The 19690-nt window shown below is 37.4% G+C and overlaps 1 protein-coding gene across 5 annotated transcripts in view; it reads left to right on the forward strand.

Annotated features, from left to right (window-relative positions):
• Positions 1–19690, forward strand: part of ctnna2.L (catenin alpha 2 L homeolog) — a 1040499-nt gene that overhangs the window by 926259 nt on the left and 94550 nt on the right.

The following is a 19690-nucleotide window of genomic DNA, read 5'->3' on the forward strand; positions in this document are numbered from 1 at the left end:
TTAAACATGAAATAAACCCAATAGACTGGTTTTGCTTCCAATAAGGATTAATTATATCTTAGTTGGGATCAAGTACAAGCTACTGTTTTATTATTACACAGAAAAGGAAATCTGTAAGAAAACCTACATGCCCTGGTGGTCTAGTGGGGCAGCGGGGACGCCCGCTGCGCCGCCATTGGCGGGGACGCCCGCCACGTGGTCCATCTTGCCTGCCTTAGGGCGTGCGCGGCGCGCCTGCTCATTGTTTATAGGCGCAAACACGCTGGCGTGTTTGCGTCAGCGCGTTTTGGCATTAATGGGCACGTTTTTGGCGTGAATCCTGTTCCCTATAAAAGGCCCATTCTGACTGCAGACAGATGCCCGTGATAGAACTTGTTTCTAGTGGTTCCTGCGCCTTGTGCGTCTGATCTGTATCTAGTCTGTTTGATTACCCGTGTTTGACCCAGCCTGTTCCTGACTATTCTGCATTCTGTATCCTGACCCTTGCCTGCCTACGACAACTCTTCCTGCTTAACCCCTTGATTGACAACCTGATTTGACCCTTGCCTGCCTGACGATTCTTAATATCTGCCTGCCTCGACCCTGCCTGTCTGACGATTCTCTTGCCTGCTCCATTTGTACCGTGACCTTCGGCCCAAAAGACTCTGCTAACAGCCGTGCCCAGACATAGAAAAAAAGAAGAAAAATTGATCAATGCACATTCCCTGGTCCCCTGTCATATCAGTAATCTATGCAGATGCATGTATTTACAAAGACAGGGGGTTTTTTAGTTACAAAATTATGATCATAAGATTGATAAGCCACCATACCACGTCAAGGTAAAACCCATATGGCGGTCCCTAACTATTTACCTCTGGTCATAATTTCAAATGCTAAAGCCTCCCGGCATAAGAGCATTACCTGAAAAATAAGGTCTCCCGACCTGGGCATTGGTTTTCATCATAGGGCTTAGTCCTCTCCCGCCATTAGCTTTCAAAGGGGAGAGATAACCTAGACCCCAGCATTGGTTCCATGAGATTAATCCTCCCCCGCTTGCGGCTTTTAAGAGAGAGAAACTGCCCAGACCAACAGCCGTGCCCCTTTGCCAGCCAGAACATCTCGCCTTGTACCCCTCGTTAAGTCCAGGTGGCACCCAAGTAAGCTGAGGGCTCCTCCCAAAGCCCAACGGTGTTCACACTACTGGTGAAGCCGAACCGAGACCAGGGTGCTTGGCACTTGTTCTGGTATTGGGTGCCGGTCATGACAAAATCATTTTTAAAAATTTGGATTATTTGGTTAAAGTGGAGTCTATGGGAGACAGCCATTCCGTAATTCGGAGCTTTCTGGATACCGGGTTTCTGGATAAGGGATCCTATACCTGTGTATGTGTATATATATATATATATATATATATATATATATATATATATATATATATATATATATTTATTTATATTGTTTTCAATCATTAAGATTTGTTTTTTTAATTTCTTGTCTGATGTCCTAAAATGACATTTTTTTTTTACGGAAAATGGGCTGCCTTGTCTATTGATCCTTAAGCCTTTTAAGCTTCTAGCGACAATTTGCAGTAATAATTCATAACTGTAACTTTTGAAAGGCAAATGCTTCTCTGTTATCTCTTGTTTCACACATAGTAATGATGGAAATTAGGTCTCTTTGTTCTGTAAGAAACCAAACCTAAATTCTTTAAGTCAGACAAGAGCTGTGACAAAACAAAATTAGCTGCATGTAAGGCACAGATAATTACAGGTATAAAGTGTGAGAAAGACTAGCAGAAAAGATTTGTCTCCTCAAAATGAATGCTTACATAATATATATTTTTACGAAAATTTGATGGCTAAACGACTGACATGGTTTGAGTGACTGGAGCTTCTGAAAATACTGTAAATGGGAACTGTTTTCAAGCTGTTGGATGCATGGACAAAGGACATCAAATGCCATAGCCAAACTGGAACTCCATTCTTGAGCCATCCGGTGAAAAATAATTTGTTTGCACAGTTTGATGTCAAATCATCAATCCCACTCTAATAAACAACATTGGAGAATAGAGACAGACATAGCTGGTCATCATGTTTCAAAATTGTTAGTGTTTTGTGAAATGTAAAGCTGAAAATTCCCTCGGATATAGATTTGGAACAGTTTCCACATAAATAGTGAGTGGCATAACATCAGAGTTAAGAAAAATTCTTCCAACTCCAGGTAATGTCCCTGCAGAGAAACAAATGTATCTGGCATGCTGGGAATATAGTTTAAATTTGATACAACGGGGTATCTTCAAAAAATTAAATCCCACAAAAAAATGCCATATTGCAACAAAAAACATTTTGAGAATAGTCAAAATTAATGGAAATTCCCAACTACAAACAAGACTATGGAAACAACCTTAATAAGGTGTGTCTCTGGGGAATATGTGTGATCCTCAACTTGTAGTCCTTTTGTTACAACAATGAAGTTGTTTTTGCTCTGGGTTACTATAAAAATTGTGCAAATTTTGTGTTTTTGTTCCTCAGTCATCTCTTATCATAGGTTCATCAAAGTTACTACAGCTGGAGGAGAATCAATATGTATAGACTATAGTGTTCTTTTCAGCCACATTCACTTTAGCATTTCCTTAAAGCCTACTCTTTCTTAAAAAAATATTTAAAACATGAAACAGTTGCTCATTACAGATATATAATGAGTTTATAATACATATATATTAAAGTAATCAATTAACAATTATCAATATTATTAATATTTTTTAGGGATGCACCGAATCTACTATTTTGGATTCTGCCGAATCCCCGAATCCTTTGCATATGCAAATTAGGGATGGGAAGGGGGAAACATTTTTTACTTCCTTTTTTTATGACAAAAATGTGATTCCCCATTCTGCCCTAATTGGCATATGCAATTAGGATTCAGATTCGGTTGGGCGAATCCAAATCCTGCTCAAAAGGCCGAATCCTTGCCGAATCCCGAACCGAATCCTGGATTCGGTGCATCCTTAATATTTTTTAATATATTCAAGTTATCAATTGTATTATCTTGTATCAATTTCTTGCAATGGACAAAACAGTGTTGAAAAATATATAGAACCAAGGGGCCTCATATATATTGTCTGAGACACAAGCCCCAGTTCTCATAATTATTATCAATATTATTACTAATTATTAATATACTCACGTTATCAATTGTATTATCTTGTAAACAATTTCTTGCCGTGGACAAAACAGTGTTGAAAAATATATAGAACCAAGGGGCCTTGTATATATTATCTGAGACACAAGCCCCAGTTTACACAGTTCTATCCCCTGGGAAATAGTATGTGCAGGTTGATGTCTGCACCTTGCATCTGAAAAATCTAACACAAGATGAAGGGCACAGTTCAGTAGACTCCACACAGGATTCCGCAAAGGGATAATAATAATAATCGGACTCTTTCTGCATTTTTTTTATGGTGCAGAAGACCATTTTTCTTGGAGAAACAGAACGCCGGTGGAATTCTACTGAAGATTCACAAACATTTTCCCCACCGCAAAACTGTAAGGGGTGAAAAAAGTTCAATCATACCTACTGTGCCCAAAAGGTTGATCGGGATCTACCAGTAGACCTTTAGTTGGTGATCAGTAGCTATCAAGACACTGTCAACAAACATCTGTTTTATTCTTTTTATTCAGACATTCTGTTACGGTTACTTAAGAAATAGTTGTTTTTTAATACAGTCATAAAAATTAACTTATGAGCAATATTTAAAGGGATACTGTCATGGGAAAAAATTTGTTTTTTCAAAATGAATCAGTTAATAGTGCTGCTCCAGCAGAATTCTGCACTGAAATCCATTTCTCAAAAGAGCAAACCGATTTTTTTATATTCAATTTTGAAATCTGACATGGGGCTAGACATTTTGTCAATTTCCCAGCTGCCCCATGTTATGTGACTTGTGCCTGCACTTCAGGAAAGAAATGCTTTCTGGCAGGCTGCTGTTTTTCCTTCACAATGTAACTGAATGTGTCTCAGTGGGACATTGGTTTTTACTATTGAGTGTTGTTCTTAGATCTACCAGGCAGCTCTTATCTTGTGTTAGGGAGCTGTTATCTGGTTACCTTCCCATTGTTCTTTTGTTTGGCTGCTGGGGGGGGGGAAGGGAGGGTGTGATAATCACTCCAGCTTGCAGTACAGCAGTAAAGGGTGATTGAAGTTTATCAGAGCACAAGTCACATGACCAGGGGCAGCTGGGAAATTGACAAAATGTCTAGCCCCATGTCAGATTTCAAAATTGAATATAAAAAAAAATCTGTTTGCTCTTTTGAGAAATGGATTTCAGTGCAGAATTCTGCTGGAGCAGCACTATTAACTGATTCATTTTGAAAAAAAAAAATTTCCCATGACAGTATCCCTTTAAGTATTATTTTCCATGGAACAGAATGCTAACAAATCTTATGGATGTAGATCATAACCGAACATCATCACTAAAAGTAGACCCCGCTTTAGTAAAGTATGGGCACTCCTGCCCCAAAGGACAGGTCAAAGCTGTTAAAAAATTCAGACAAATTGACTGTCCAGAACATTTTGATAAATCCATATTGAGTCTCCAGTTTGATCTTTGCTAAATCATTCCTTAAATATCATTTGCATAATATAACTTTTCTTTCATTCCTTTTTGAGGAGAGGTCAAGCAGTTTGTGGTGTAAGGCAAACATTAGTGAATGTTCCCCTCAAAACTGTCAACTAATAGTGATGAGTGAATCTTGCTAAAGTCCAGAAAAATGACGAAACGCATTAAAGTCAATGGGCTTCAAAAAAAATATTTGCGAGCGGCAATTTTTTCTTACTCCAACTGCATTAAAGTCAGTGGGAGTCAAAAAAATATTTGCAGCGAGAATTTTGTTTTGGGACTTTTTTTTCTCTGTGACTTTTTTTGTCCAAATGCATTAAAGTTAATGGGCATCAAAAAAAACTTTACTCACGACAATTTTTACACGTGCAAATTTTTTCGCAGTAAAAAAATGTGAATCCATGACTGCCAAATAAATTCGTTCATCACTGCCAACTAATATTATGTTTGTTCTACTTTATAAAGATAGGCCATATAATCATGATATAATTCACACTGTGATTCAAATAAGTAACCGTTATAATTAGGAATGATTTATATTAGCTGAAATCAGACTGGGAATCTGCAAAAGATCAGCAGATCGATTCAAATTGCCAGGATCCATTAAAAATACTTTTGCTAATCTATACTGTAAAGTTAGGCTTTAAAGAGCCTATCTCTGCAACTGCTTTCACAACTTGATTTGGATCAATTTGTATCATTCCATTTGGAACAACTGGCAATTTAAGGTTTAAATAAATGTGCATTGGCATTGAATCAACATTTAAAAAAAAAGTTGTACATCGATTCACACTTGACATATTGTTATGATTCATACTGAATCACTCATTTCTTACTGCAACGTCAACAGATCTGATTTAAAATCTTTAAATTGCTAAAAGCAATGCTCCAATGCTGGTTATTCAGTGCAATGAGGGCCTGAGGTTTTATTATTCATCATTTGGTTAAATAAGAGATTGCTTCCAATAACCTTTTTGTATTTCTCCTTAGGGCAAGTCATGCTCCTTTTTTTATTCTAACTGAGACTGTATCCTATAAAATGTAAGAATGGGAACATGAAGAGACAAAATAAATCAACTTAAAATATCTGTTCAAATAATTGTTCAATATCTGCCGAATATCTGCATTGCCTGCCCTGGTTTATTGCCTGGTTCATCCCATGCTTCTCTAGCTACTATCCTCTATTCATTGCACACTCCTAGATGAGCACACTGTTCTGACTTATTTATTGAAGTAGCTACAATCTTTGCATCATTATGTCTCAGAATAATTTGCTTTGTTCTATGGCAGATGCACTGGAGTAATACGTGATTAGAAACAGTACATAAATCTAAAAATGTTTCATTGGTCTTTCCAATGTAAAATGTAATTTTATGGCGGGGGATAAGGTTATTTGAATTAATTACGATTTACTAACTAAACTGCGTAGTTTAGGAAAACAGGTTGAACGTTTTACCTGCATAAAATGAAAATTACTAAATAATTTTGACAAATATTAAAGGGCAGCTCATAATTATGTCTTTTGGATTGATTAGAATGGATATATTTCACTGGAGAAAATAGTACATAGCTGGAAAAGTGTTTGTTAGGCTCAATATTTTGGATTTACATTTTTAATATTTAAATTATTCCAGCCACCCCTCATTTGATCAATTTTATGAACCTAATATGGTCAATGACACTTTCACATTCATGCTCCCTCTTTTAGAAGACAATACGACATCCAGGTGAGAGGAAACTGTCCATAGTTTTGTCTACAAACAAGAAAATATATACAAAAAAACAGTTAAATGATGACAAATGGTGAAAATATAAATAGTACATACAGAATGGGCCAGAGCTTATACCATCATTGTCCCAATTGCACGTCAAGCTGGAGCATAGGACCCCCAACTCATGGAAAGCATTCCTTAAATAATATAAATAAATAAATGATAAATAAAAGAACCCAAAACATACATCTGTACTCCCCCTCATGCCAACTTAAGAGGTAGGTGGGCAGGACACTGTTCACTGTGCCAACAGGAATTAAACTAATTCTCCCTACAAGATCAAGCCTCCTGACCTGCTCACCAATCCTTCGACTACATTAGCTCTCATCTTATTTACCCTTTCCTTGCAAATTAGATTAGAATTCGATTTTTGGAGCATGCAACTTTTTTTCCCATGAAAAAAAAAAAAAACAGATTTGGGAATTTTATAATGAGTTTTTTTTTTAAATAAGTTAGCCTTCAATAAAAATAAAAAAAAGAGCTGCATCAGTTTTGTCTGTGTTTTTATCCCTGTGTCTGCATTTTTTCCCCCACAAACCCAAATTTAGATAAATCTGCCCAATAGTGTTCATAGATTATATGACAGCACCCTGGCACACCACTCCCTGCAAGGAAAAGGTTGGGGACATCTGTAGATAAAACTAGTAAACTACACTAGGGACCAACATTAGGCACAAAAAAATATAGTCATATAGCTTCCTTTTATTATATGTATCATAAGCACTGGGCCATGTTAACCGCTTAGGATAAAAAAAAGCTGCACAAGGTTCATAGTACAGCTCAGTAGGTGCAAGGCAGCACTGTTCTTAATGCCAGTCATTGGGCAGGTGGTAAGTACATACCTCCATTGTGGCCAGCACCCCCAGAACTCCTTACATTATATTTCTGAATGATGAGCAATTTAGGGGTACAGGTAGGGGGTAGGAGGGGAAATGCCATTGTGCATCCCACTGCCTTCCCCTCATGAATACAGCTCTGCAGAACGCAGGTAGCTCTATATTCATGAGGCACGCGCAAAATGAATCACAAAAATCTGAATCAAATCTTCTATCTGTGGGGCAAGTTGCAAAAACTTACCAATTTGCGCACTGTCCTGAAGGTTGTAAATGGCTCATGCAATAACATTTCTTTTGACACCTTCTAAGTGTGAAACACGTCACATAAATCACACATAGATGTGTACTGTTGTACCCGAAGCAGCAGTGTATACAGATCTGAATACATTTGGCAGGGTTCACCTTGCTCTGGTCACTTGCTCCTGTTTTTTTTTATCAAAGTGAAACTTTGTGGATGGATCTTATACAGAAAAAGGTTCATTGCCCAAAAAAGCAAGTGTTACTATGACACTTCAGACCGTAGTCTAAGCAGACTACAACACACATAAGAAATGTAATAAGATTGTACTTGCCAGCTACTTACATTTCTCTATTCTGGGAAATTTTCTGCAACTAATGGCAGGGCAGGTCCACAAAATGCACCTTACATTCATTTGGGCAAAGCATCTTCTACAACTGCAAGTATAATGTGATCCGTTTCAGAATTAAATTAAAATTCAGAATCAGAATTTTTAATAGAAAAAAAAACTTGAATTGTTCAAGATTTATTATACCCCACAATTGGAAAAAGTCTGAATCTGACAATATGGCATCTCCGACCTGCCGAGGCTGTATATAAGTGAATGGGAGAGGTCCCTAACCTATTTGAAAGTTTATGTGGTCTGTGCTAGAATTAGCCTGAAAATCCAACATTTCAGACTTTTCGGGCAAGATTCCGAAAAATGTGGGCTTTTTGGGAAAAACCATAACATTGTACAATTTGGGAAAAAACTCTGTATGATTTGGGATTTTATCCAATTAAATTGTGCTTTTTTTAATAATAAATGAGGTCAAATTGTGGATTCTAGTTTGGTCTGACTTTTTTATTTAAAACAATCAGAAAAACATCAGATTTTGATAAATAACCCCCTTAGTGACTTTTAGGCCCTAAGCAAAAAACATCAAAAACACACAGATATGTGTTTGCTCTTAGAATATGTTTTATACACTTTTAGTTATACAATTAAATTAGCAATTTTGGATTTCCCAGTTTGCACATTAATAATCCTTCCCCTAAACCTTAACTTTCCTTACAAACAATTACAGCTGCTTTAAAACTATGAAGTTCAAGTTATCTGTCTAAGAAAATGCCTTGGAATTAACTCATTATACAGTATTAGTGAAGGGCGAATTTGCGCCGTTTCGCAGAAAAATTTGCGAATTTCGCGTGAAATTCGAGAAACGGCGAAAAATTTGCAAAACGGCGCCCGTTTTTTCGGAAAAAAAAAATTTGACGCCGGCGAATTTTTGTGGGCATTTTGCTAATTTATTCGCTGGTGGCGAAATGCGCAAATTCGCCGCAAATTCGCGCCTGGCGAATAAATTCGCCCATCACTATACAGTATGTGAAATAATAGTAATAGGCTTCATTTAAATAAGTTAGCCTTCAATAAAAATAAAAAAAAGAGCTGCATCAGTTTTGTCTGTGTTTTTATCCCTGTGTCTGCATTGTTTCCCCCACAAACCCAAATTTAGATAAATCTGCCCAATAGTGTTCATAGATTATATGACAGCACCCTGGCACACCACTCCCTGCAAGGAAAAGGTTGGGGACATCTGTAGATAAAACTAGTAAACTACACTAGGGACCAACATTAGGCACAAAAAAATATAGTCATATAGCTTCCTTTTATTATATGTATCATAAGCACTGGGCCATGTTAACCGCTTAGGATAAAAAAAAGCTGCACAAGGTTCATAGTACAGCTCAGTAGGTGCAAGGCAGCACTGTTCTTAATGCCAGTCATTGGGCAGGTGGTAAGTACATACCTCCATTGTGGCCAGCACCCCCAGAACTCCTTACATTATATTTCTGAATGATGAGCAATTTAGGGGTACAGGTAGGGGGTAGGGTGGGAAAGACATTCGATAAATATAAAACGAAATACATTTTAATTATGTTTCACAGTATCTACATTCCCTTGACACTGTATTCTTGATATAGAATCATTAGGAATGTTTCTATTTTTTTATGGTTGAAAGAGCATGAAAGAATGTTTAACACATGTGTAATTACCATGGCAAATTTAAGTGTAAAGTATTTCGGATGCACTTCAGATTATGATTCAGACACAGATTCCCACTGGTGAGGACCAGTATAAGATAATCTGTTTTTAAACATCCCAATGTGCCACAAGATGTACAAAAAGAGCAAATAAAGATGTTGATTATTTAAATTGTGGATTTAAAATGCCCATGGGACTATAGACATAATACATCTAAAAAGAAGATTGATTGATACTTGAGAGACTGTTTCTTTGCTAAGTGGTCTACTATTAACTGCATAATGAAAGAGAGAAAATACATTGTTCATTCAAATGGTCACCCCCCGCCCATTAAGATAATAGCTCAATGATCTGAGGGCAGTGATCAAAATATTTATAGCTGTGGCCAATTACAACACATTTAGAAGGTTATTTACCAAGGTCCAAATATCCGAACCTCAAATAATTCGTAGTTTTCAGAGCAAAAAAAGTCTGATTGTCTAAAAACTCCGAAAAAAAAAAATCCGAAACTCTTGCATCAGCTTTCGAATGTCAGGAAGGCTGCAAACAACTTCAAATTGACTCTGTACATCTCCCATCGACTTAAACAGCAATTCGGCAGATTTTAGGTTTGAATAGTCAAATTTCTTAACGTGTAGGGGGTACCTCCAGCTGTTAAACCCTTACAGGAACAATAGCGAGTCGGAATAATTTGAAATAAAAATATTTCTGGTTTATTTAAAATCACAAAAATTTCAAACAGTCACACTTGCGGTTTTACAGCATTCATTTACAACATTAACTTTCTTGCCACAGCTGACCTTAGTTTCCACCACAGTTTCCTTAGGGCCTATCCCAGATCTCAGGGAGGGTTAACTCTTACCATTCCAGACTCCTCCTCTGCTTGATTCGGTAATCCGGTGCACCTTAGCACCCCCTTACCACTCCGCCAAGCCTTCTTATCTCAGTAATCCGGTGCTCGGCCAGCACCCCTTTACTATTCCGAACGGGATCTCCAATAGGCCTTCTTCTTGCCCCAGGCTTCCTTAACCCTATCCTGTGTCTTCCCTATATTCTGGGTCCCTGAAAACTGTCCACGGAAAACGAATTTCCACTACACTCCTAGGTGGAGCAAGAAACTACCCGTGCTAACTTCCCTATCTCAGACACCTAGTGCCTGCTAACTACAAACTGCTATTCTAGGTTCTACCTTTCTTTCCATCCTGCTGTAGATCTTCAGAGCCAGAGCTTCCTTCTCTGACAGCACCATCCCATTAAAGACATTAACTCTAGGGTGTGGCCTTTTATACCCTCTAGCACCCTGGGCTCCCTCTGCTGGTGGGGGAATAAAATACACCTTTTTACCACCTGGTGGCCAGTTAACCACAGAACACTCTCAATATTTCTAACACATACATTCACATATTATTCCATAAACTTTCAAACACAAATAAATTAGTTCACCCTCTTACAAATGGGCCAGTGTATGATAAATCTTGAAAATCAGAATCTAGAAAACTTGAATCAAATTAGAATAACTCCCTAGTAGATTTTGACAGTTTTGGCCATAAAAGACTCAAAAATTAGAATTTTGAATTTGAATTTCCTTTTTTTTTAATTTTTTTTTTTACTTATAATTTTTATTAGAGGGTTTTCATCAAATAAAACAAAGTAAAAGAAAAGAAAGTAGTTAATAAAAAAAAAAACAAAGTGAAAAAAAAAGTATACACTAAGTAAAGAATGTATGCGTGCCAGCTTAAGTCTACATATGCACTGAAAATAGATCAAAATACATAAGTAAGTGAGTTAACAGCGTTGGGTAAATTGACCATTCAAAAGCAAGACTGAACTTGACCCAAGACTCTTACTCTTGGTTTTACTAATGTCCTACATCGGTTTATTGCCTATCTAAGCTACATTTCGCAGTTCCCATGAAGTCCATATTTCCAGGAATTGTACCGTAGTGTTTTGAATATAGGCTATTCTAGACTCGAAGTTCCTGTTGTAACATTTTCCGCAGTCAGGATGTGGTTTATCAATTTTTGTACTTCTCTTTGTCTTGGGAAAGGGCTTGCCCAGTATATAAATTGGTATGTCTTTTGGTACAGGTTGGCCTAATACTGTGCCAAGGAGCTTCGTCACCTCCTCCAAAAAAGATTGTATTACAGGGCATGTCCAGAAAATGTGGAGAAGTGAGCCTATTTCCCCACACCATCTCCAACAAGTATCCGGATGATCGGGGAAAAATCTGTTCAATTGTTGGGGGGTATGATACCAGAACATCATTATCTTGTATATGTTCTCTTTCTGTTTAACACGTCACCATACTTTTAGCATTCTGGCTTCTGCCATATAGCACTCCATTCAGCCTCTGTTAACGGTTGTGGTAATATATTATTCCACTTCAGCATGTAGGAGTGGTGTGTTGGGGTCTCCTGTAGTATTTTGTTTTTGTATATCCTGGATATCAGGCCTTTTTGTGGTAAGCCATCCCTAGCCACTTTTTCAAATTTCGTCGGAACCGTGATCTGTGCGTTAGCGCTATATGGGGTGACAAAATGTCTAATCGGAAGATATTCAAATAAATGTAGGCATATTCGAGTAGCACTCCTGGCAATGTCTGCAAAGGGCAAGATCCTTCGAGTATGTGAGTCTAATAGATTATTAATGGTACAGTATGTAATTTAGTTTCAGACCATCTGGAACAAAAGTCGAGCAATTGACTGGGTGGGAAAAAGGCATTATTGAGATATATTGTATCCAACGGTTTGTCAGATGAGAGTTTCAGTTTCCATTTGAGTCTTTCCCATACTTGTAAAGTTAACTTTGTAGGGGAAAATAAGTCCTTTAAAGGTAAGGTGGTTCTTGCCGGATTCCATATGAGTGAGTTTAAGTGTCCCTTTCCATACCATGAGTTTTCAATTTGTCCCCATGTAGTACAGGGTTCCCAGTGCGACTTTTGTCTCAATTGGGATGCCTCATAATATTTAGCAAAAGATGGGACCCCCAAGCCCCCTTTGTCTGTCAGCAAAGTCATTATTGCCTATGATTGTTCCAAATGTATTGGTGGCACATGGTCTGGATTTCCTTCTATAAGGGGCTGCCACTGGAAGGGTCTCAAACAGATACAAAAATTTGGGTAAGATACTAATTTTTATAGAAGCAATTTTGACAAACCAGGATAGAGAGTGTACAGCCCACGTTGTCAATAATTTCTTTCTTCACCTTCTGTATCAGTGGGATGTAGTTATATTTGTATAGGTCTGCATAACGGGGAGTTATCTGTGTCCCTAGATATGTTATGGATGAGATCTTCCAGTTATAATTAAAATCTGCCTTCAGGTATTCTAGACTAACTTAAGGGATATTTAAGGGCAGAGCTTCAGATTTACTGACATTAAGTTTATGGCCTGAGAGTGCCCCATATTTCAATAATATTGTATGGAGGTTTTGGAGAGAGACAATGGGCTGAGTTATAGTCAATAGCACGTCATCTGCGAATAACGCAAGTAACCCTTGAGACATTCGGGCTATTTCTAATATAGCTCGCCAATGGTTCAATGCTTATGGCATATAGCAGTGGTGGCAGTAGGCAACCCTGCCTGGTTCCATTTCTGATTGGTATAGTTTTTTTCGTTTGACCTGGTAGTTTCAGATAAGTAGTTGGAGAGCTATACAAACTTCTAAGGGTGGTTAGAAAGGGGCCAGATAGATTGAGGTGTTGTAACAGAGAAAAAAAGATAAGGCCAACTCAAGTGGTCAAATGCCTTTTCGGCGTGTAAACTTAAAACAAGCATTTGGTTGTCCCTTTTATTAGCCAATTCAACAAGGTCTACTGTCCTTCTAATATTATCTCCAGTTTGCCAACCCTGTATAAAACCCACTTGGTCGTTATGTATGATTCTAGGAAGAATTGGGGCCAGCCTATTTGCCAGTATTTTAGAAAAAAGCTTCAAGTCAGAGTTGAGCAAAGCAATGGGTCTGTAGTTGGAGCAGAACCTAGAGTCCTTGCCCTCTTTGGGAATAAGAGTAAGATATGATGTCAGATCGGTAGCAGGTATTGACGTCCCATGTAAATATTCATTAAATAAGGAAGTTAAATGTAGTACCAGGATGTGTTTAAGCAATTTATAATTATTATTGGGTAGTCCATCTGGATCTGGTGCTTTCCCATTAGGTAAATGTTTCAGAGTTGTAAGGACCTCTTCTGCTGATATTTTTCGGTTAAGATGTTCTAGATCTTCAGCACTAAACTGGGGAATATCCGTATTAAGCAAAAAGTCTGATAAGGCCATCTGAAAGTGGGTCTGGTCTTGAGATGGTTGATTAACATCTAAGTTATATAATTTAGAATAGAAATTCTGAAATTGTTCTCCTATCTGATTTGGGTTGTATGTTAGTTGGCCATAATCTGTATGAATAGAAGTACTTTGGGTTTGTACTGTCTGTTGAATTTGAATTTTCAATTTGACCCTTGATAAATCTGCCCCAAAGTATTTGTGCATATGCATGTATATCTTTATTTACATAGTGCTACAGTATATTTAGTAATGTACAATCCAGTGATACGAAAAACAAGGGAACAAACATATAAATATACACAGCAACAAAAGAAGTGACAAATGCTAAGAGGCACAGGAAGAAGAAAGTCTCTGCACCCATACAACTGACAATGGAGCTTGGTGGGTGCGGGAAACTATTTGATCACCATTTTAATAAGGAAGCATTTGATTATCTGCACTGTGAATGAATTGTCGTTTTTGAGGACATGTAAACCCCCCACAAAAATGTAATCAGTGAATCTTTAGATATTTGACACTTTTGGTTGTTAAAAGGTTAGCGGTAAGGCTGCAGCATCACTTAGAATTCCTTCTCCTCCTCTAACCCACTCTACCCCCTCCCTCAGGAATTTCCTTTGGCTTTTGGCTCACAAGCATGCTCAGTTCTTCTCAGCTCAGATTACTAAACACACCCTCTAGTATAACAGCCAATGAAGAGATGGCATTGCTGGTTCCCATAGAAACTCTAGCTGTCTGGTCCTATTTTTTTCTCCTAGCCACCTTTCCTGAGGTTAGATTAACCATTACAGTGCTCAACCCCAGCATAACTTTTTATCAAAGTATGTTGTGCCTGTGTAAACCTGCCTTCTGCATTGCATGAACTTTACAGCAAACATGTCCTGTTTGCACATGTCCGTGTTACTGATGATGTGTCAGAGGGAAAATGGCTGCCAGGAGAAAGCTGCTATTTGTTTTAGGAAAAATTGATGGTGCTGGCAAATGGAGGGGGGTATATGCAGTGCAAATTATGTGGCTTGGGTGGGCAAGATTTGACCAATTTATAAACATGGTAGAAAAATGTAGGCTTTACATGTCCTTTAAGCTATGAAAACTTGTAAAATGCCTAGGAATATAGGCATGTATTCTTTATGTACTGTACTTGAAGACCATTAGGGTGGGGAACCAGTTAAGGGCCCATTTAAATAGGGGCACCAAACAGATGATTGAGATTTTATTTGGGTCTGAAAAAAAGTTTTTGGGAAGAGGGCAGAGTTTGGGAGGATCAGGGAGCAATTGGATATAATAATCTAAGGCCAATGTGGACTGGGAGTTAGTCTATTTAGAGGACAGTCACTCCAAAACAATTATCCATATGTTTGGTACTGAATGCCAAGTAACTATCCTCAGTGGGGCATGGATGGATTGAAAATTATACCAAACCTTACAGAACCCCATGCTAACCCTTTGTTGATGCAGTCTTCTGTTTTTTTCTATAGAGACTCTGGCTTGCCCTATACCCCCAACAGATTGTCCAGTTGCAGGAATGGAGTTTTGTGGTAGGATGTCCATAATCCAGGTTATCATGAGATAAGGAAGCTGTTAACTCTTTTTATACTTGTGGGCCCATTCAGGGGCATGTTTTTATAGACCTGTGTCAAGGACAGCAGCTTCTATAAGGTGGTCTTGTGCCTGATGGATATTGGGTCACTGCTTTCCATCTAGTGGTGTATTGCACATATACCAGTTGGGTAGAAGTTGTGGTGAGTTAATTGTGAGCATACCTAGGCCTAAAGGGAATTATCTGACATGCATTAATATATATATATATTAGTGACATTCTACATAGGAACTGTGTTTTCTCTAAACCTGAAAAATAAATACTAAAAATAAAATAAGATATATTTAAAAAAAAAATAATTTAAACAATTTCTGTACAATCCTGTGAAATAAGGGAGATTTTCTATATACCTAAAAAATTGAAGCCTTCAGAATGATTCCAGCTTTGCACAGCCAAAGATATTTAAATGAGAAAGCACATATTCTTTTGAATCACGGCTAATTAATTTTGACTATTTCTGCTTTTTTTCATCCATCAAAATAGTTTAGGTGGCTCGAGTTGCGATATATAATTCCTGCAGAAATACTTCAGTGTGTTTCAATTGGAAACAACTGGGCTTCTTTGATAAGCTCTAATTAAAATGCATGCATTGAATTTTAATTTGATTAACTTGCATATTTTTTTCTTGCTCTGATCTCCTGTTTGGAGATAACCTTTTTTAATTCCAGTTTTTTAAAAAGGTCAATTAAGATTTTTTTTTTTTTTTTTGAAGCCAAGAGCATTTTTATAATATGTAGAAAATAAATGCTGGTTGATTGAAAGTGACATAAACAAGAGAAAAATGTAATGACATTTAAATATAGGTCACGCGCCATTTCATGCCTGGTGCAGAGTGTAGGGCAGCGCATTAAAAAATACTCTTGTCATGTGCGTATCATTGTTGAAATTTACCATCTGGATCTCAGAAGCGTATGGTAATGTGGTTTTACACAGACAATCTAATATGTTTAATGGAATATCATAGCAGTGCATCAGCTGTGCTATCAATTTGAACCTTAAATCCGGTGTCTATTAAGGCTCTTTCTAAATGCACAGTACCAACAAGTTTTATCAAATATTATACTATATGGAATATTAATCCCAGGCTAAAAACCTAAACCTATAGCTTCAAAATACTAAGAATGCATATAATACAGTGTATTATAATTGATTAGAGATTGAGTAACTGTACACTGTTTTTTACTGTGTTCAACAATATAGAAAATGTATAAAAAAATTCTGCAGTATTCTAAAAAATATTTTTTATCATATTTATTAACACTTTCCCCACTGTCAAGATAATGACTACCATGTTAATGAATGGGGTGTAATGTCATAGAACTCCGTAAGTCTAAACCATTGATACCACTCTGTGGAATTGAGCTTGTTAATCTCCCTCAACTGTATATATATGCTATATTGATCCATTTTAATTAAAGTCAGTAGCTGTAACCTGGATAAATAATATATTCCCATAGATGCAGGTGTTGGGGTTTCTGTCCTTAGGTTAAATTAGGGAGGAAGCACATGGCTTTTCCTCTTTGGACTCAGGAGGGGTGGATGTGCTGGGGAGCCTGGAGCGTAAGGCCTCAAAAAGCTTTGGAAAACAAACACCTTAGTAAAGTTGGGGAAGAGAACCACTTAAAGAGGTGTAGACAGTGGATAGCAGATGCTGTGATTGCATCCTTTTAGGAATGGTGAAATAGACACGTAAATTAGAACGACAACTTGTGCTCCACCAAGATCTAGGGACCCATTCACTAAGTTCGAGTGAAGGAATAGAGGAAAAATAGTTCGAATTTCAAATGGTTTTTTTGGCTACTTCGACCATCGAATTGGCTGCTTCGACCTTCGACTACGACCTTTGACTTCTAATCGAACTATTCGAACTAAAAATCATTCGAATATTTGACCATTCGATAATCGAAGTACTGTCTCTTTAAAAATGTCTTCGATCCCCTAGTTCACCACCTAAAACCTAACGAGGCCAATGTTAGCCTATGGGGAAGGTCCCCATAGGCTTGCTAACAATTTTTTGATCGAAGGATAATCCTTCGATTGATGTATTAAAATCCTTAGAATCATTCGAATCGAAGGATTTAATCGTTTGATCAAACGAATTGCGCAAAATCCTTCGACTTCGATATTTGAAGTCAAAGGATTTTAATTCAGCAGTCGAATATCGAGGGTTAATTAACCCTCGATATTCGACCCTTGATACATCTGCCCCTTTGTGTGGAGTAGATCCTAGGTAGTATGCACCAAGGGGAAGATTTACTAATGGGTGAAGTGGGCTTTTTCCTGCAGTGAATATTCACCCTTTAGTAAATGTGCCCCCAAGTGTAGTGACTTCGGGAATCAGAGGTTCTGTGTGTAACCCCTTGGAGCACTTGGACAATACTTGCGGTGAGCGAGAAAATCCCAAGAAAGCTCAGTGTGAATGTACTAAGAAGGTTTTGCGGTTACCTGTTTATACACTGGCTTCCTTCATTGTTTCACTATGTGTTGACTCAATCTTCCACCAATTACAACTGAGGGTAGTAAACATAACAGTGTTCTGCCTGAGAGCAGCTGGATTCTAGTAATACAGTCAAGAAAGGGTTTCCACGGGAACAATATGGACGTACAGTGTATAGATATATAGATAGATATAGTTATAGATATATTGAGAGGCATTTTTCAAATTTAATGTTGCTCATATAACTACAGTTAGCAAATGTTTTGAATCATGAAGAACTACTGTTCTGAAGGTTATTTTCCCTATAGATAATTAAAGTTCTGATTCAGTAAATGTTGGTTCAAGTCCTTCATGCTTTAAAGGTGTTTAAAGGTGAAAAAAACAGACCCCAAAATAGCCTTTGACCTTTGATAAGCTCACCAAAAAAATTAATAGTTAGTCATCAGCCTTGGAACCCCTTTTTTTGCTAGATGCTGTTCAACCCCCTTTTATATTGTAGAATCTAAAATGCTATATACTGTATTCTATATGGACCAATGTTATACAAACCCAAACCAAACTGAATGTATTTTAAACCTTTATGTTTTATTTAGCACAGATTATACTCCTAGGCAGAACACAGTTTGGAGTTATGACAAATACAGCACCATGATCATTCGCAAAGCCTCAAGTGTATTCATATAATTCTAAACTTTACAATTCTAAACTTTTATTTGTTCCCGCAAACGATGTTTTATTTATTTTGCATTCTATTTAATACACTTTCACAGTATGAAATGTTCATATGTAGATCTGTCCTATCCCCATGTACAGGAACACTTTTGCATTCAGCGTCTCTCTTAATATTTAAAAGACTGGATATTAGTTTTCACACTCCACTGTTCCCGATTTTTGTTTGTCGTCAGTGGAACACTCTGCGAATTCTAGAGTCTCTTGACAGCAAATGGGTTCATTAGAGCAATTCATTTCTATATATTGTATAAGTGTGTCTAAGATGAGTTAATTATGCAGTTGCTTTTTTTTAAAAAAAAACATGGAATTGTTTGAAAAGGCTGTCCTATTTCTGAGCAATGCTATTTGCCAAGATCATTACTCCCAATGTCATCTATTCTTCTATGCCTCCTGTTAAATGCAATTTCCATCTAGGCTTCAGTTTTTACACGGTTTAACTTTGTATATTAGTGCACTACTGCACTGCTTCTGTCTTATTTCACATCTTGAATATCAAGTAGAACCGAAGGCATGAAGAATTGTAAAATTTACCACAACTTTCAGGATTACCCTTTTAATGATTACATCTTTAATTATTCCTTCAGTATCTATTGTTTCGTTTTTTTGTTTGTTTTTAAGTAGTATCTATTGTTTTTAAATGGATTCACCATATTTACTCTTGAGTAGTTTCACAAAATAAAACATGCCTAGCATTGAGTTCAACCTCACAGTAAGAGTATTGGGCTCTGATTAGTGGTATTTCCACTAGTGTTTTTCTTTTTGAACAAAAGAACATGTTGTCTTTACTTTTTACTCATTATTTATTCACATTCCCGCATCCAAGAATTTTCATGTTCTGCACTGATTCTCTAGAACCCCCTTCCCCTGTCCCCCAGAACCCCCAGGCATTCAAAGCCACTCACTACTCACCTTTTCATTCAAGCCTATAACCTGAGCCACCAACTTGACCACCCACCTAACACCCCTACTCTTTACACTAATTAATGGTTTTCCACATCTCACTATGCACTTACTATTACTTAACAAGCAGGACCTCTAAAGCCACACTGGTCAGCCTTGCCATATTTCCCACATTGACTCCATTTAGATTGTAAGCTCTCATGAGCAGGGCCGTTCCTCTACTGTTTCCTAACAATATGCAGTTGTAACTTGGCATTGATTGGTAAAAATAATTA

Source organism: Xenopus laevis, chromosome 1L (genome assembly GCF_017654675.1).
Source record: "Xenopus laevis strain J_2021 chromosome 1L, Xenopus_laevis_v10.1, whole genome shotgun sequence".
Classification (NCBI taxonomy): Eukaryota; Metazoa; Chordata; class Amphibia; order Anura; family Pipidae; genus Xenopus; species Xenopus laevis.